The sequence below is a fragment of the Grus americana genome, chromosome 1, assembly GCF_028858705.1.
Source record: "Grus americana isolate bGruAme1 chromosome 1, bGruAme1.mat, whole genome shotgun sequence".
Lineage (NCBI taxonomy): Eukaryota > Metazoa > Chordata > Aves > Gruiformes > Gruidae > Grus > Grus americana.
Genome location: NC_072852.1, coordinates 76,072,787 through 76,092,974, shown reverse-complemented (window position 1 = coordinate 76,092,974; position 20,188 = coordinate 76,072,787). Strand labels below are relative to the sequence as shown.

Below are 20,188 nucleotides of genomic sequence, written 5' to 3'. Positions count from 1 at the left end.
AAAGAACCCTCCTCCTGCTTTCTTCTCTCCTCCTCATCTCACAGAAACAGCTTCTAGTGTCACCATCCCTCCTCACAAAATGATTGCATTGTAACAAAGTCCAATATGCAAATAACAGTGTTCTGGAAACAACATTAATTTAAGTCTTCACAATCTTCTCCCTTCTCCTTTTCTCCTTCTTTTCTTCTACGGCATAAGCAACGCAGCCACTGGCATGGACAGAGCTGAGCAACCTCCGCAATAGCAGAATAAGGCAATATAATAATTGAAAATACATCCTGCAGCTTGGTAGATGTACAGACAACACATGCAATTGTTATGATTAACTTTAGTATAAAGGCTATTGTATACTATATGGGTAACGTATTAAGAAGGTTACAATAATTTAACGGTTATCTGCTAGAAACCAAGTATGGCAAACTGGGCGTTGTAACAGAATTTGCAATGGCAGTTCTTTGCATTTCATCATCCTGCCTCTCGATGTGTCTATACCCATTCAAAACCAGGAGAACTGGATTGCTCAAACCTTTATCATTTTAGGGCGGAATGTTGTTGCATAGGCAGCAAGCTGTGCACATAAAGGCATCCCACGCTGAAGTCCTTTGAAAGGTATTGCTGTTCAGAAACGGCCATGTTCTGTAGAGACGCAGTTGCACGACCCTGAAGGGAAGGACTGCAAGGGAACAGGACGATCCCAGACCGTCCCTGAGCCCCGAGCAGACACTTTCAGCTGTGCTGTCTACAAGCTAGCATGACTCTTCACTCAACCGCTGCTCAGATTTTGGCTAACACACAGCTCGCGCTAAGGCCTGATGTATGCTGGCAGCAGTGCCATTAGGTCAAAGCAAGGGCAACACGTGGGCAGGACGCGGTGGCCACAAAGAGCCAAAGGTCATTATGCAGCCATTATCATCTGCAGCTTGCTGTCACCTGCAGCCATAATCCTTGCATACTGGCTGTCTGGCAGTTGCTTCAGAATCTGCTAACTCCTGGAAATGGTATAGCCCAAACTTCCAAGCTGGAAGGTATAAATACATCAGCTTACCCAAAAAAGCTGTTGAAGCAGATCCAACAGCAGCTGGACTGCTGAGGCTTTTGTGCTTCCTGGTGTGATACACGGGATGCCTGCACAATGATGGAGGAGAAAGGAGGAGCCCTCTCCCCATCGGCTAGGAAACCATTGTGCTCATAGGTGCGAGTTGCGAGTTATGGATTAGAGAACTTGTGAGTTAGAAACCTCATGAATTAAGTGATGAATTAGTGAAGTCACCTATTAGACTAGTTTGTACAAAGGGGACCAAACCCTTGTTTATCGTCTTTGTTTTCTTTCCTAATAAGCTCATAAAGTAAAGCTTAACTTACAGAGTATTTGTCCTATAAATTTGAGGGATCCGTATGGACTGTGACAGCTACATACTGATATTGATAAGAACAAGCTCTTCACAATGTTCCAATCACAAAGTTTTGACTGGTTTCCTCTTTTGCTTTTAGAAGCAACATAGTTCAGCAACATTTTGAAAAGAGAGGATTAAACCTGCTCTCAGTGGAAGAAATCCAGTCCCCTGACCTAAAGATCACAGTAAGGTCACTTTTAATGCGTTTTCACCATAACCTGAATTTGAGTGCAATTCCCTCCTCGACATACTGACCAGCCTAAACTTTGACCTGGAACAGCTACTATCATTGCCCGAGAATTCATCTGTGCGTATGCAACCAGCACGGTCAACAGCAGATAGCAGTAGTTTGGATTTCTCTGTAAAATGAAATCATGTTGCACATGGATTGCAAGAAGACAAGTTCAATCAAAACTCTCAGCTCTTATTTCCTTTCCCAACCAATCTCTGCCTGGAGAGGAATGAGTTGGCTTTCACTGCAATATCTGCATCATTTGTAGGTGGTCAAGTCTGTTGTCCTCCCAGGGGAATAAAGAAAAAAAATCCATGCATGAAAACTTATGAGTTTCCAACCCTCTATGTGGGAGTAGTCCGCAGAAGAGAAAGCCTTTAATTAAAAACAACTTTGGAGCTGAAGTCCTGCTTGTTCAACTATTTGCAGTCCTTCCCCTTACAAAAGCTCACTGGGATCCTAGATACAGGAAGCTGAAACATTTTGGCTGAACTAACCAAACTTGAGAGCTTTCAATGTTAGTAATATACTTTCTTGCTTTAGTAGCGCTTTAATACTAGGTGTATTCGGAGACAGAATATAATACCACCGTGCTATTTCTGAAATCTTTGCTTTCACAAAGTTATTGCACGTTCAACTGCGGTATAAAGTTATACTCACATAATTTCATGCTTTTTACTGAAGAAATAAAAAAGCTGGAGAACAGTATCACTTTATCTGAATTCCGCTGCCAGGGCTGGAGTCATACTGTTTCCATGTGCCGACACCATGTGGTATATCCTGCACTTTGCTGACAAGAAGCAATCTAATACTAGGCTTCTGAATCCTAAACAAACAATATTGTAATCCACTGTCAGCTGCACAATAACTGCTGCACTCTGTCAAAACATACTTTTAAGGATAAACACGCTAAGAAAACCTGCAGGAAAAAAAGGTCAGATACTAGCTTTGCTTGAGTTCTAATGCTTTCTTCTGCGTGCCGTCACCCCTCCAACATTACACTTGCAGAAATGCAAAAGCAAAGTGGGGGGGTACGAGCTCTTACCTCTGCAGCAGAGCGTAAATCCACTGCTGCACAAGCGCTTTGAACACTAATATTTAGAATAACAGTGTCAGAACGGGTACCTGAGCAACATGGTTTCAGGCTTGAAACCAAACTGCAAGTGATAGTACTCGACTTCCAGAATGGACAGGAAAGCTTTATAAAGCAGTATTTAAGACAGAAATCAATGACACAAACTGGATGTAACTCTGTAGGGTTACATTCTCTGGTAAACACAGACCGAGAGCAAGACTTCCTTACGGGCGGCGTGCTGGACATTGCCATGTTCTTTCTGGGCTCCGGGAATGGACTTGATAAAACCTGCAGCGCCTGGGCTCCCTACTCAGTGCAGCACAAGGACAGAGGTAAATACTGATGGACAGCCACCAAGTGTTGGTGTGCCCAAACCCCCCCGAGACATATGCACCTCCAAATGAATCTCTCTCACATCCAGGCTCTTCAGTCAGACCGGGTGAGGAGAGGGAATAGTCACAGCTCAAAGTCCTTCTCAGGAATTTTAGTACCTAATTCTTTCCTTTGGATTTGAATACTAGACCCAGGGACGAGGAGGAGACTATATGTGGTAGCTCAGAGCATTTACCTCTGAAGTGGGAGAGCCAGGTTCTAGACTTTTCTTCGTTTGAAGGGCTTCGAACCCCATCTTTTACTTTCAAATAAGTATTATGTTAGATGATGGCATGCATCATTCCTGTTGTTGTCATGAAACAAACAAAAAACCCCCAATATACGTGAGACTGCAGAAAATGTAAGAGGGATTTTAGCTCTACAAATCCGGTAATTAAAGGCATTCTCATGGTATGGAACAATTTTCAGTTCTTAATACTGCTTACAGAGTTTGTATTTTATATAATGCTTTCACAGAAATGCACGCACAGTCCTGGCGGCAAAGAGGAGAACTCGGGAAGCTCACGCTGTATGTCTCCCACAGCACAGGGAAACGCGTGCACCGGGGGCTCCAGTACAGTACCACCGGGCAAATTTTAGATTAACTTTCAGAGGGTGAAATACAAAAGCCATCTTCGCAAACACTCTATAATACCAGCAGTGACTAAAACCAGGACCAGATGTATACTCCTGCATGAGTTAATAGTAAAAAAAAAAGTTAAACTTTTATGAAAAAACCCCAATCATTTAGTATTCTGAAAGCATTAACCCAAGAGAGGAAAGAAAGCCTGAAGACAGACACATCTTCACACTAAACTGAAAACATAATTCACTGATAATCTTTTAGATTTTCAATATTTTAGTATATCATGGGGACAGCAAATTTGGAAGCAAGCACACTCCAAAGCAAAACAGTTTATCAGCTTCATTTTGGGACATGCTTTGGACAAGTGCTGGAACATCTAGTCCAGTCTAAGAAGTTCTCTCCATCCTAAATTGCTTCATGATTCTTTTTGCCTGTCAACATACAAGGGCAAGTTAAAACAAACACATGCATATTAACCGGGAAGTTAAATAGTGTTTAGCTTACCTGAAGCAACTTTTAAGTTGTGGATCAAGTAAGACTGACTGACTGAATCAGCACCAGAAAATGTTATTAAGTTCTGATTTCAGCATCCAGGGAGCAGTGAGAACAGTTAAGCCTTCCGTCCTGTTATGCTAACAAGTAAATATTAGGATTTCTTGCTTCTGCTCATGCTTCTCCTTGTGATGTTGCAAGATGAGAGGAAACGTAGAGCGCAGTACAATATAATCGGTAGTTAATGTTCAGGCTCCAGTCTTTTTTTGTGGATTTTTTTCTTTTTTTAAAAAACCAACAACAAAAACCCCAAAACCAAAACCCGCAAGCTTTTTTGCAGAGGTCAAGTTGCCCTTCAAGTACTTTATGAAACAGGATTTTGCCTTGAAGCCCAACCCTAGTTATCTAATCTATGGTTACTTTTAACTTTGAAGTTGTCTCTGTCAGACAGAAGTGCCAAGGATGTTGCCTTGGCCCAGTAGAAAGCACTTGTTTTCTCAAATGGCAGGAGTCTACTACAGAACAACCTTATTTCCACACTCGCTGAAAGACAACAGATTTGCCCGAAAGCTTCTGAAATAGTCCAGCCTGAAAAAATTTTTGTTAACACAGAGCTTATGAAATCTGCACAAAACTTTCTTAACCTACTTATGTCCTGTGACATTAGTGCCAGCTTATAGCAAGAACATGTGGAAAGAAGTGAAAATTGCACCAGTGAAGGTGTAGACTGAGCTTCAGGCTCCAAGATCCTTAAATTGGCTGAGGGCAATGCTTGCGTAGAGACTACAGGAAACCTCTTGCAGAGGGCAATCTACAGTCTCACTATTTAGCCAGCATCGGCACTCAAAAATCCTCCAAACCCCGCACTCCAAATCTCCCCTGCATGATTCCTGAGAGAACATAAAAATCAGCTAACAGGTCATAATGACTAATTACGCCCAGGTATTTGCTCATTGCAGCAAGAGAAAGCTGAAGAAAGTGTGAAACACTAAAATACAGTGTAAAGCCTAATTAAAAATAGGAAACCTTAATTCAATTCCAATCCAGTTCAGCATAAATCACTGCCAGTGGAGCTTATAATCTAAAGCTGTTGGACAGTCACAACCTTCCTCTCGCTTAATAGAGGAATCAATCCAAGTAGGCCAAACGTCAGCTAGCGCGGAGTGCAGGGTAAAGCACTGAGAGACAAAAGTTTTGTTAAATAGCGAAGTGAACGTAATGAAAACCAAACAGAACCGCTAAGGGAACACTGAGATGTGCAAATCTTCCTAGCTTAAAACTAAGGATTTTGGCATCAGAACCACTTGCCCAAGCTTATCAAGAGCATGCACTGCTCAACCTCCAATTTGCCTCTGCAGTTTCATACAGAAGGGCAGATGGCAGTTTTCGAAACTCTCTTTAGGAGGAACTATTGCTACTTTACTTTTATTTTAAAAAAATTAAAAGATAATCGCACTATCTTGAACATTCCTACAAGCTTTCAAGTGAGTGGATACCACATCTGTTTGACTAATAAGTACTTTATCTCATTATTCCTAATTTTCTGTGCAAACTTAGCAGGTAGAGTGTTGCTGGTATACCTAGGAAAAGGTTATGCTATTATAATGTGTGCACATGCCTTTATATCCATTTTATACCACTGCAAAGGGGTCTACTGCAACTCAAGAGAATATTTTAATAATACTACACATATCTCAGATTTTATATTAAAAAAGTGATGGATTCAATTTAGAATCTCTAACAGAACAGACCTAACATGTCACAGTTACAAGACAATCTAAACTATTTGTGATAGTCTATGACATACAGTTCCCTTTCCATGTCATTTTAAGACCTCTATAATTCTTTACCTGTGAAGCACTTCCATAACATGTTACTGGCACTGAGACAGCAAAGAAGTTGGTGATTTAAGTAATTCTGTAGGTACTCTTGACACATCTCCCAGAAAAGTAAAGGCATTTGATCTTCCACTGTGAAACTGCATTACTACCTGTATTTTCCAGATAAAGTTCTCTTTTCAGTTTAGCCATAGCTTTTGCATCAACTACTCGCAGAGTAAGATTGATATACCCACTGTGGAATTGAAAATTGAAAGTTTAATATGTTACTCACAGAAATCTATATTTTCTCCTACCTCAGAAAACACGAGCTGTGAGATGGAAACTACTGCTAGTTACAAGTTATTTTTCTAGGGATTCCCTGCATTCACATTTAAGTTTTATATTATGTAGAGCTATGCTCCAGTGAAGAAAGGATGAGGCTCTTTAGCTATGAAGACAGCAAAGACTCACTCCTCGCCCCCCCAAAATACCCCAACCCTCTACAGAAACTCTTTAAGGGTATTTTGAAGATATCGAACTAGAGATTGCTGATGCCCTTTTCCTTTGTTTTCTTCTGGTAAAACCATTGTACTTTTTCCTACAAGGTTAGTCTTTCTGATACAAAATAAACAAAGAAGGGAGATTTCTTTTCCTCACCAAATTCTGAAGTAGATTTCAATACCAAGACGCAAAATAGTCTTAAAATCTTACCAAAAAGCTTTCATTACACATATTTATCAGAAGCTAGGTTAGCAGTACTACTACAAATATTTTTGTTTAGTCATTACTCTGTTAAGAGAAGCACCTTAAGACATTTTGATTGGAAGTTAGAGAGTACTAACTCCCCCAGGACCCAGCATGCTAGGGTGGGAGAACAGAACATTCCCGCCAGCAACCAAAGAGCTCTGAAGACCAGGGATAGCATGGAGATTCAAAATGGGTATTAGGAAAAAATTATTTTCTGGGAGGGTAGGGGAGCCCTGGAATAGGTTAGAAAGGCTGGTTGTGAAAACTTCTACCCCTATAGGTTTTCAAGACATGGCCAGACCAAATCCACAGCTGACTTTATACTGTGTTGGTAATGGTTCTGCTTGGGCAGGATGCTGGACTATGTGACCTCCAAAGGACCCTTCCAGCCTTTCTGTGATTACGCGAAAATGGTGAGAAAAGTACGTGTAGGGGAGAGGGAATTACATAGCTTGCATGTTCTGAATAGTAGGCAAAGATTTATGACTTTATCTGACAAGGACTCCCACACTGTGTTGTTTTTCAGAATCAATAAATAAATTATGCAAAGCCTTCTGAAAATCTCTGATAATGCTACGTTTGGCAAAGATACTTCTCGTGGCTGAAACAACCCTGTTAACATGCACATAAAGCACATAAAAATACCTAAGAAATCCGCAAAAGCATTTTTGTCGCATCTTAGTTTGAGAGTCTGTACTACCACGTGCATTGATTTGTACCTCAGCTTGCACTGCCTACACATACGCAAAATCAGGAGCTGAGCTAAAGCGCATACAAGCACATTGACCAGCAAACCATAGTGATGAATACATCACTAACATATGGCACGGCAGAAAGGAGCCTACACGTGCTTTAGATCTGGACTGCCAGAGCGCTTTCAGTGACAGAGAGGTATGAGCAGTGCTTCACCCTTAATACGGCTCACACAATGACGTCAAGAAAACCATACCAGTTTACTGAGAGAGTTGAGAACTAAGCCAACACCACAAGTTAATAAGAGATGTAATTTAATATATCTCATGGTTCTTGCATTCACTTGTACGCCATGACTTTTATTTCAAAGAAAGGGATGGAGCGTGCAGTCGTGTGGAAGGGAGGAGAGGCACGGGCCACTCACAGAGTTTACAGCTAGCTGGGAAACAAGCCACTGCCAGATCATTGCCCACCTCCAAAACCGAACAACTCCCCGTTGCCCAACATGTCTGATCTGAAAGAAAACCATTATTGTCACTGGTTACACTAAAACGCCAAGGCCATATTAATTGCTACATTAAATTTCTTGAATAAAGCCTGTGTTTCTATATTTACGAGTCTAGCAAGCTTCTTCCATCTATTTTAGATTATACTTGGAAATACTTAAACAAAGCAAATAAGCATCATCCTGACAAGACCGTTAGTAGAACAACACGTTTCAGCTTCCTGACTGTGTATTTACTTCAGATGCAAGTCTTCTGATGTTTATATAATTAAATGACCAGGACCAATCATCAAAACAATTTGTGTTACAGAAAGCACGCTAACAGGATTTTCTCTTCAAGTACGATTACAGCTATCTGACCCTGTCTGAGCCTCTCAAAATCAAGTGCATTTCTGAAAGTCTTACATTTCTAAACCAAGTTAAAAAACATATGGAAGAGCATTATTTTCAGAGAAAAAAAAAAATCCAAACCTATCCACAAATGAGCATCGCTGTACAGTCACCCCTCTCCCCATTTACCAAAAACCCTGTTCGAGCAGAGTCATTATCCGTTTTCCTGTTTAGATAGACAGGGTTTTAAGAACATCTAAATAACGTCTCATAACTTTTTCCAGCATGGGGAAGAAGAGCGGGCGTATGCACGGCAGCTATGTTTTAGGTACTCTCTTTTTACCTATTATATCAAAAAGCTTGCCAAGAAAATTAAGCATCTATTGTCCAAGTCTGCTCCAGAATAAGGTATCTCTGTTTCAACTAATAACAGCAAACTACTAATGAAATATATTACAATACTAGGTTAGCATAACAGTATTGGAGTTTGTACCTTTCAAGTAAGGTTCCTGGACATGGTAAGAGAACACATATTGCAAATCTTTACTGAATAATCTATAAAGACCATCATGGTTTACAGATCTTATTTTCCACTCGTGAACACAAAGAGAGAGCCTAACGAGGCTCCAACACGTGCTTCGCTTCATACATACTGGTAGATTCATGGGAAAATTAAGCATACACGTAATGCCTTTTGAGAGCAAGGATCTGACTACAAACATCTTTAAAAATATGACCCTTCTCCAAATCAGAGCAGAAGCGTAATAAAATTATATACCTCCTAAACTATGTTCTGACTTCAGATCGAGTAATTGTGCTAAAACTACATATTTTTACTTAGTAAAAGACCGTAAGTGCACAACTGCATATACCAGTTTCTTGCCAACACCCTGGTTGAAGAGATCTTCATAAAAAAAGAAAACAAAAAACCCCACACCGCAAAACAAAAAACAACAACAAAAAAAATCCCCGAGATGAGGATCTCCTATGCCCCAAGAAATTGTGCTAATCATCAGGCTACAGGATTTTGAGGAAAACCACTCCAGACACCCTGTAATTTCACGTGCATGACTAAGCAGCAGGGACTCTGAACCCCAGGAATCTCCCAAATACGCAGCTGTCAGTCAAAAGAGAAGCAAACTGTCTCAGGGTACCAGAGTGAGTAGATTCAGCTTAGGAAATCTTGTTCAAATGCCCTCTGGCAAGGGAGAGGCTTGAACCTTACTGAGAAGTGTGCTCACCACTGATCTGTTAAACAAAAATACAACGCAATGAATTCTGGCAGTCTAACCCTTTGCTTCTTTAGTGATAATCCAAATTGATGGGAAAGCCTGGGGATGAAACAAAACCAAACAAAACCCAAACCCCCCAAAAAAGGTGTGTGTGTGTAAAAAAAACCCCACACCCCTTAATTTTTAATTTTTCTGTTTTGAAAAGGAGTTTGCTGGAGAACTGAAAATAACAGTTTCCTCACCCAGCACAGAGACACACACATAACCACAGAATATTTGTTTTTAGAAGAAATCTGGAGTCTTAACCTTTTGGTTTCGTTTGAAAGCACATGGGCTTTCAGCCTTTTTTTGTGAAGAAACAAAGCCTTGCTATGGAATTCAAAGGGATGCTTTGTCCAAAACGTAATAATCCTGTCGCAGGTGACAGGTGTCAGGCTTGGCCAGCTCTGTGACAACCTGTGTGGGGTTCTACAGCTCCCTGGAGAAGCTTTAAGACTTCAATTAGAAGCCTTCTCAGACCCAGGAGAGGTTACACAAAAGAAGTCTGAAAGTACTTTTAAAAGTACAAAGCTAGGCTTAAAGAGTGAAGACAGGCATCCACATTTCTCTTCCTATTTAGTGACAAATGATCTGAATATTAACTTGAAGGTATTCGTGAGATTTTTGCAACTTGACAAACAAGATAGACTTTAAATTTGACTCCATTTAGCTGCTATTTTTTCTTCCTCACTTCAAGATATCAATTACTAAAGCATGTTTCCTTAACAACTACAATTCAAAAGGTAAATTTTTATTTCTTTAAAGCCTAGAAATTCTCATTTTTAAACATTGTGAAGCTATCCTTTGTAGGAAGCAATCTACAGAACTGCCAAACTTGCATGGAAAAAAGAAAAAAGATTGTATTGGAATGACATGCCTCCAAAAAGCAGAGTTTCTTTCCTGCCAGAGAGAGAAATTACTAATTTGCATTGCAGTTAGAGCAAAAATCAATACTATCTTTGCAGTTGCAGGTTCAGAAAACTGTATTTTTTTTTATTGCTATGAAAACAAGTGGAAAAAACTTTAAGCTGTTGGTAGAAGTTGGGCAATATGCACATATTTTTCCCCTCAAATGTTTAATGACTGTGTATCATTAAACACCCATTAGGTGAGGTCGTCTACATCTTGCTACTACAATGATTAGAATATTGCAGAACTCCCTAGTGATCAGTAAAACAATAAAAAACAAACTGTGGCCTCAAAAAGGTCAGTCAGGTTAACTTTAGAGTCCACGGAAAACGCACAATCCCATCTTTTCACTCCTCTACAGAAAAAGCCAACCCAGCAAGCAGAGCAGGGAAAGGATGTAAAATTTGCCAAAACTCAATAAATTAATGAAAAAAAGTATAAAATGGTTTGTCTGCAACACTCAGGGCTTGGATGCAGCAACGCATGTCTCAGGTAGTAAAAAAAGAATCAAACATTTTTGAAGCAGAGCAGCTAGGCTTTCCTGTCTCTTCATGTAAGTGGCATTTCCACACATACCATTTATTATCAATACTTCTGTCCTTGTTTCCAGACATACTGTCTCCACTTACATTCCGTTTTCAGTTTGCCCTCCCTTGCCAAGAAAACGATGAATCCCAATTCTGAAAAACCACTGGTAGGACTTTTTTTTTTTTTTAAAAAAAAACACAAGACCCATATATTTCCTCAGAAACATAGTCATAGTATTCAACTTTAAATGCATTCCAGAAACTTGAAGTACTGGTGCTGCAAATATAAACAAAACATTTAGATCTAGATACAAGATCTGAGCTTTATGTAAGGACAGATTTACATAGGACAATAAGAAAGGGAAGAAAAAGAAGCCTTAAATGAGAAAGCAAGAAGCTATATGTAGTAAGTGTGTAAAATGTGAACAAGTGAGGAAAAGGAAAGGAACTGAGGCACACGTCATTGTATCTTCAACTTCAGCTGTGCTATCCCACCAGTCTGAACAAGTGCAAGGTCATTAAAGAGCTGCAACACAGACAGCATGGGAACAAGAGGTACATTGTGCAGTCTTCAACTCCGGAGTGCGGAATAGAGAGACAGAAGAGGTAAGTATTTCTTGTAACCCAAAGAATGCAGCAAAATGCAAGGATTTCAGTGATAAAACTGTCAGAGCAATCTTGTTTTGGTTTTGTGGTTTTGGGGTTTTTTTTCCTGTACTGACTCAATCCAAAGACAGTATGAGAAAGGCGTATAGACAGTAAGTTGAAACGTGCAAGAGAAGCAATGAAAAGGTGAGAGGCAGCACGTTTCCTTTGAGATTATTTCTCGCCTTAACCAGAACTTCTGGCATGTCAGAGAAAAACTCTCCCTGAACCAGAGATCTTTTTAGAGAGCACCCAGGAACTTGTCCCATCTCTTCATTTTTTTCAATAGATACTAGCAGCAAAGATGAAGGGGGAAAATCATGAGATCAATAACAGATATTTTCTGATGCGTGACCTGGGACATTCAGATGAAATTCCATCCTGCTTGCATGGCAGAAGTACGGTTCTGGAAGGGAGCGCACGCAGGTTTTTTAGTCCAGCCAGAAGCAAAAGCTTCTCTCCAGCTCAGGAAGGTCAAAGACGTCTACTTCATGACAAACACGGGCCACAAAACACTCTGGCAGTTACTCACAGCTGGAGGGTACAAATTAAGTCTCAATACTCAAACACCAACGTCTGTTTTTGATGCTTATTGAGCTTCCCAGAAAACGTAATATCACTACTCAACAAAATGAAGTAGTGTGCTACTAGTGAAAGCCTCTGAAGCGTCTCTCAAAACTAAGGCTTTGTCAACTGTATTTAAGACTGTGTGCTAGTTAAATCAATTTAGAGAGCCATTAGACCTACATTGAACTTCAAAGAAAAAGTAAGTCTATAATTCTCAAGCAGGTCTATTTTGGTCCACGTTCCACATTTAAAGTTTAAGTAGTGGAAGAAGAAAAAAATTTCTCAAAAGAAAGTCACTCCTCTGTTTTGAAATCAAGTAGAATTTCAGTCATCTCTACCTGATTAACTGAAAGTTTCATTAAGTGTGTCTAAGGGTCCTGGACCACCGACTGCTCACCAAAAAAAGCTTGTCTTGAGCTACTACTTTTCAAAGCTGTAGAGACAATCCCAGAGAATCTGTAACACCGAAGATCATAGGAGGAGGCATACTGGACCAAGACCAAAAGTCCATCCAGCCCTGTAAGCCTGAATCCCTGCTGGAGACGTCGCTCTAAGCAGGCCACTGATACTGACCTTACATGGTAGGTATCTGAAGTCCCTGAGGGAAAAAAAATAATCTGTCACCCTTAAAGGTGACTAAGATTTTTTCACCATCTGGTCATATAAAACCCATTTATTCTGGCCAGCAGCAGCTTACCTTTGCGAGTAAACAGCTCAAAGGCAATTACAACTGTGACTATGACATTCATAAGGAAACAACTTGCATCACTACAAAGTCCCAGCACAAGGAAGAGCGCTCTCCTATATGACTTGCATGAAGAAACAGCAAAGGTAAGAAGGGTAGCGTCCCTTTGGAGGAACATGGAGCAGGACCCAAAACCCTGACTGATGCTATTGTGGAAAAGATTGAGACTTGCCTTTGTAAGCTAGAAGACAAGAAATACGTTGGACATTAAAATTCCTAACCCATAAAAGTAAAAGGAGTCACAACAAATGCCTAAGGAAGAACAAAAAGGCTGCAAGAATACTTTATGAAATATTCTCCTGAAGGCCCTGCTGGCTTCCACCTGGTCCCAACTCCAGCACTCATGGGTGCCTCAACAGGGTTTCTCTTCCACTCTTCATACTCCACAGCTTTGTGGCAAGGAGTTCCACAGATCTAATTATTGCAGTATGAAGAACTACCTGCTTTTTGTTTGTTCTGAACTAGGTTCCTATTAGCTTCATCTGATGTCCACTGGTTCTTGTGCTGCCAGAGTGAATAAAGTCCTTCATCTATTCATCATTTTGTAGGCTTCCCTCCTACATTAAACCGTTTTTCTTTTTGGACTAAAAAGTCTTATTTGCTAAATTGCTCACATCTCTCATCATCCTTACTACTCTCCTAAGTGTTTTTCAGTTCAATTGCCTTCTCTCTGAGATGAGGGAACCTGACTGCAAAGACCATCCAAAACATGTGGGAACTACAGATTTATACATGGTTATAATGTTATTTTTCTTCTTCATTTTATTTATTGATTGAAACGGAATAAAAGTGGATTTTTTTTTTTTCAAAGTACAAAAATCTATTACGACTTCATAATTTCAGCTAGGAAAAAATGTTTTAATAAATCACATACTACAAGCTGACCCTTTGTCTCATGCACCAAAATAGACAGCAAAGTGAAATCACGTAACAACAACAAATCAGATTAGTGATGCTCATGAAGAAAAAAAAAATTGTTTTATTCAAAACAAGTGAAGGTAAATAAGTAACTCTCCCCATGAGAGGATGGACAAGCACCATCTTGACAACTTTTCAGCAGACACATACCTCCTGTTCTCATACAATAAAATCAAAGAACGTAACTCACGTGGCTCATTTCAAAGTGACAAATAAAGGAGTGACACTCTAGTCACCTGGCAGCTAGCCACAGACTTGCTCCACTGAAAGGAATTTACTCAAATAATAGTTACAACAAATACTTAAATATTTTAACTTGGCAGAAGAAAAGTTGACTCAAAACCACCACATTTTCAGTTTCCTGGAGTTACAGGTTAACATATACAGACACACATACATACTCTGGCTAAATGCCACCTAGGGAAAAATGAGACCTGTGCCTTTATAAATTCTGCATGCTGCTTCAGTCAACAGGACTATCTTCATTGCTGGTACTACTCCACCATACAGTATCATCATATTCTTTAGCAAGAATATGTTGTTGGTTACAGGCAGCTGTTAATACTCAGGAAATGTCTGCTTTAGAAATGATCAATTGGTTTAAAGAGATACGTAACATGCCTAGAATGTGAGACTGAAAGTGCTTTAATGAATAACCAAGAAGACCTCCCAAATACAAGACAAGTTAAGACAGTGTGAGTCACTAAAGCTAGACTCCAAGACAACAAGCATTTTTTAACGCTGTACATATGTATATATGCATACACACACGTGCTGCACTTCAGCAAAGTTCTTATATAGTATACAGACTGCATTTTATGTATGTGTGTATACATATTTCTACTAGTTAACATTCTACACTACAGTAAGGACAATGAGAGCAAGTACTTTCAGTTATGCAATATTACTGCCTATCCTTACAGGGCTGGAAGAACCACCGATGGTGGTGTGCTTCAGCCTTTCCTGTAATAAGAAAAAACTGCTCTGCATTCATGCTTGCCTATACTTCTGATGCACAGGGCTTAAACATGAGACAAGCCATCATTTTGGTACATGATTGAAGTATATTATTATATATTTATTATTTAGTTATATTGGTCCCTCACCTGCTTCAATTATCAATAGAATACTACTACAAAATCTTATATTTGCAATAGAAGGAGTTGTGGAATGGTATTCTATACATAAAAATGCACAAGGTGGTGTGATTGGTATAGAAGTCTACCACTTAAAAGCCAACATAGGTACATAAGACAAATTAGCTTTAAGCAAGGCCTGTAGATGGTGACAAGCCAGAGGAGAAACTGCATTCTAGTCACGCTCCAGAACACGGTAGCAGAGTGAATTTCCCTCACTTGCTTCACTAACTTCATTTACATCGTAAACCAGAGGACTCAAAAATCAAAGCAATATGAAAAGTAATGGCAATGTAATCTGACAGTATCTATTTTAATAGCATTGAATTCTACATTCTGATATTTCAACTATATCAAAAATTAATCACAGTCAGGAAAAACATTACCCGCTACTGTTTTCTTTTCCTGACATCTCTTGTGGATTTTTGGCAATGTCTGACTTGCCAAGCTGAGGACACTTCCTCTTATCCAGCATTAGTGTTTTAAGTGTACACTCACATGAAGAATGTGAAACAGTTGGACTGCGGGGTTGGTGGGGGTGTTTTACACAATCACAGTACTTCTCCCGCAGAACCTCTATTTGAAGATTAAAAACAAAAAAAGAAAAAAAGAGAAAGGAAGAAAAAAATGCCCCCCACCCCAAATGAAGTGAAATCAAGAAGTCTATCAAACCAAAGGGGATCGGGGCCCTCTGCTCAAAGCAAATCTATGGCATGATGCAAGAGGCAGCTGCAGCTTGATGTCCCCAAGCCCATGTGCAGCCACTGCCGACTGCCTGACCTACAAGTCACCTACCAGCTGTTGCTGGCACCAGGAGCTGCTGCCCAAGATGACCTGACAACCAGAGGAGCCAGGGACAAGAGTCTCTTCTCGTTCAGGGTACACTCCCCACCGACAGGTTAGCCTTGGGTCTCCCTCTTGCACAGCTGGAGGGGGCACATACGTGGAGATCACATCATCACAGGAGAGAAACTTGGCAGGACCGTTGCAGGTCTGCTCCAGCACACAAATGTTTTGAGAAAAAAGATGTTGCGCAGAGCAGGGGAGTTGGGATCTTGCTCAGATTTCTAACCTCAGGAAGAAAGGGGGAGTGGTGAATATATATTTATGAAGTTCTTTAAGCTTTAGACTTCTTGGCATGCTTTATGTGCAAGTATTTTCAGAAGGGAGAAAGAAAATTCTAATTTGAAGTTTTTCTGGTCTTAACTTCTTACCTGCAGATGACGATAGACAGAGAAGTCTGCTTATGCAGTGGGCTTAGCGTAAGCTGCTACTCCGGGCATAGGTGTCAACTCTGCTGACAAGGTCAGTTGCTAGAAGAAAAAAAATTTAAACATCGTTATCCATTAGTAAAACTACCTTTTTGCGGGTAAAGTCCTATTCCTCCTCGTCCCTTTAATGCTTTGGAAAAGCACAGTGTTCACCTAGCACCTGTAAGCATGGATATAAACCAGCCTGCTATGTACAAGTAGTATTTTATTTTTTAAAAGTTAGTTCAAAAGAAAAATGGAATACTGCACTTAATTTGCTACCTCTTCTACCTGGTGTGACATTTTCCTGCTATAAATAACTAAGTGTGGTAAACAACATTTCAACAGCTTTCCAGAACGCTAGGAAAAGCTAAGCACTGTATTAGGTAGTCACGAGCATCTACCACTGCTAAACTGTAAATCTAGAAGATTATTTCACAATCTTCTTTCCTAATTTTCTTTTTAAGGAAAATAATGCTCAAACTGGAGATGTTCCAGACATAAAAACCTCCAAGTGCTCTTGAACTGCATACCGCGACTCCCTTGCAGTAGTGAATCATGGCCAATGCATGCATAACGAGTCAAACAAACTAGGCAAAGGGTAACGAATCCCTAACTGCTGATTAAGACTAATATTAATCAGCTTGCAAGGGATGCTTACTACAAGGATGTTTAATGGTGTCATTGTGACAGACTTGCAAACATTGCCTAATACTATGTCACAGCCAAGGAGAACATGTGAGAAGTGGTTACTTTTAAACCTTCACTACCAAAGACTTTCTGAATAATATTTTAAAGGTACATATCTATTATGTGTAGCACTAAATGGGAGTTTTACAGTTTGACAGAAGCACCAAATAGAAGATCTAAATCATGAAAACTTTCTTCTAGTCTTTTAGTGTCTCCTCTTCCACTGTTATCAGCCATTGGATTGTGCCAAGACAAACTTGTTCTCCTAGTACCTGTCAGAGCTATATGAAAAGATTCAATGAGTACCAACTCCAGCGTAAACATGCCATAAAGGGTCCAGAAAACAACAAAAACCTCTTAAAGATCCAGAAAGAAAGGACTGGCCTGTTGTAAAACACTAGACCACACGCACTACACATTGAAGCCCCATAGGGGCAATTACTACTTTCATTATGGCCAAAACTTTCAAAATAGGACATTCAGGAGCTCCAGAGATCTCAGACACACGTCAAATCGTTTTCACCACCAGCAGCTGAATATATAACTTTCATTCACAAACCAATGTTCATTAAATTCCTGAGTTGTCAGAATATGTTTTTGTGACGTGATTTCTTTGTGCTTTCCACTCTGTGGACCCGCTAACAATTACCAATGGTTCACACGAGCCTTTTACTTTAGCTCTGAAGTGACCATAACCTGCTTTTGGTGAATTTATGCCTCTCAGCTGAGGAGCTGTAATTTCACATGAGGAAGAAGTGCTTGTTAAACGTCCTTAATGTATTTGCTTGCAGTCACGTTATAGAACATTGCTTGAGATTCTCTACTTGGGTTTATTCACCACGTAGTCATAACTAGAGTCAAACAGGCATAGACAATGCTGAACATTCATTTAACCCACCACATCAGGTTAAGCACACCAGTGCTAGAGCCACAGTTACTTATCAGTCCCCGCATACAAACACTAGATTAAGAAAATAAATCTGGTTGTAGGATACAGATGGTGACTCAGTTAATCCAGAGATGTATATACTTGAATTTTGCTGGAGGAGGGAGAGGTACAGAGGAGAGAAATATTATCTCACCCCAAACTATAAGAGCTCAGCTTCAAGATGCTAAAGTTGTCTTCACCTATTGCAAACTGACCAACTGCCCAGACACAAGTTGTAAACATTTCAGTTACTGTTCCTTGTTAACTGCGCCAGAATACTTTACACAACAGGCAAAGAATAGCAAACTTTTAACCTGAGAATGGAGTAGCTGTGATGCTGATCCAGCAGCAGGGACCGACACTTCCACTCAAACAGAGCCGCATTATCTTTAGCTCTATTGAAGCACTAAAGCTCTTCTCAGACCACTTTGCAAACTGAGTGGGAAGGAGTAAGAATAAGAGCCTCATTCTGTCCTTAGGGACCCCTATTAAATCAGATTCTCAACATCAGCCATTTCCTCTTTGTTTTCCTCAAGCCATATGGCTTCCTGACAAAATCTGTACAAACAATAAATCCATTAATCAAGCCACTGTTGGAGGAAAAGGCTTTTTTTTCCCCCCTTCCCTTCATCAATCCAGACATTTTAATGGAGATGTTTTATGTATTTTATTTTATGGAAGTCCCAAGGAAAATACTGAAGTCTTCTTTGTTCTCACAACTGCAGCCTTGTAGACTGGAGCCCCAATTCCAGTATGTACTTGCAGAAGGAGATCCTAACATGTTAAAATGCAAAATGATACAGGAACAGAGAGAAGTCAGTCAAGCCAACAAACTCAGGTGGCCTCTTTCAGTCACACATTTCCAAAGCAACTGTGACCCTTCGATTCACGTGGAAGAAAATAGGATTAGCATTGTAACAAATCTTTTTACCTTAAAGTATGTATTATTTCCTTCACAGTTGTTCTATAGCTTACTTGATGACCAAAACTGAGTCCCAATTCATGTGAACTAAAGTAATCTGTGTTTCTCCTGAACTTCATTTCAGCAGAGCAGCAGTTTGACACTGAAAAAGACCTTATGGAGAATCAGTATTAAAAAAAAAGAGGAATGAAGTCAGCTTTCTAAAAGTCTTTGTTTGGTTGTTTTTTTGTCTTGCTTGGTTTTGTTTTTTGAGGGAGGGTGTGGTGTGGTTGTGGTGTGGGTTTGTTTTGGGATTTTGTTGGGGTTTTTTGTTTGGTTGGTTTTGTGTTTGGTTGTTTTTTTTTCTTCAATACAGAAAAGCAGCATCCTTGATTACAAGCAGGAAATCTTTAAAATGAAAGCCCTTTCTGCCTTTCTTGAAATTAAGTAGCAATTAGCCATAAAGGAAAAAAATATGGCTCAAAAGATTGAGTCATGATCTCCCAGGAGACACATCTGTAGTATTAACAAGGTCAGAACATTTTGATCAGTTCTTTGGGGTAATGGGAGATACACAATGTTAGCTTATGTTTCTATCAAGGTAACGACAATTCTGAAAGACTGCAGACATCACATGTAGCCTACCCCACCATGAATTATTAGCCTTGAGGTCACAGTCTAAAAAGATACACCACCATATCCAAAGTACAGATGAATTTGTAAATGCCTTGAGGTAGTGGTGAAAGGTATGTTTGTTTTGGACAAAGTAGTGAGGAAGATCAGGTGCTGCGAGCTAGGGAGGCCTTCCACCACATCTGGGTCAGATGGTCCCGATTAACTTCTCATCACTGTTAATCAAAAGTTATCCTTCAGCAGCTATATAATGACCTACGTAAAAATAAATCTGGGATTGGTGTTTGGCACCTAGCAAGGAAAACCTTCCCTGTTACAAATCAGTGTAAGCAGCATCCTTGCTTGAAGTCTCATCATACCTGTGGTATGAAGGTCTGCAGGTGCAAGATGGTGACTTCCCATCAAGTGTCAAAATGGAATATAAGAAAGATTGACAAGAAAATTTAGGGGTATACCAGTGGAGAGAAGATAGTTGTCCCCCCTGCTAGCTCACTACTCTGTCCTTTCTCACCCTATTGATAAGCAGCACATGCTCCCAAAGTAACAGTACCTGTATCAGCCTGTTTTGGCTGCTGCTCTTGCCTGTAGGGAGGAGACCGATCCAAGCAAGACATGTTATTAGGAGAATATAAGGACCGTCAACCTGTTTACATCTTCACTTGACTGTAGTCACTTGTTCATGTCTTCACTTGACTGTAGAAGGTAGCCGGTCACAGCATGATCAAAAAAAAAATTCATTTCCCCTCTTCCCCAGAGCAACCTCACACCTTAAGCAGAATTGACAGAGGAGTCGTCCAACCCTGACTTGACCCCAACATTCAG

The 20,188-nt window shown here is 40.0% G+C and overlaps 1 protein-coding gene across 3 annotated transcripts in view; it reads right to left on the bottom strand.

Moving 5' to 3' along the window:
* The window catches only part of RASSF8 (Ras association domain family member 8), a 90,380-nt gene that overhangs the window by 32,521 nt on the left and 37,671 nt on the right, over positions 1-20,188 (bottom strand). The window contains exons 2-3 of one of the 3 annotated variants that reach the window (XM_054845168.1): positions 16,179-16,277; positions 15,760-16,031 (exon numbers count right to left, since the gene is read on the bottom strand). The exons of 1 other annotated variant lie outside the window; for it this stretch is intronic. The gene's annotated coding sequence lies outside the window, so the exon portion shown is untranslated. The remainder of the gene's footprint in view (positions 1-15,759; positions 16,032-16,178; positions 16,278-20,188) is intronic. One more of the 3 variants, XM_054845166.1, reaches the window with a different exon arrangement.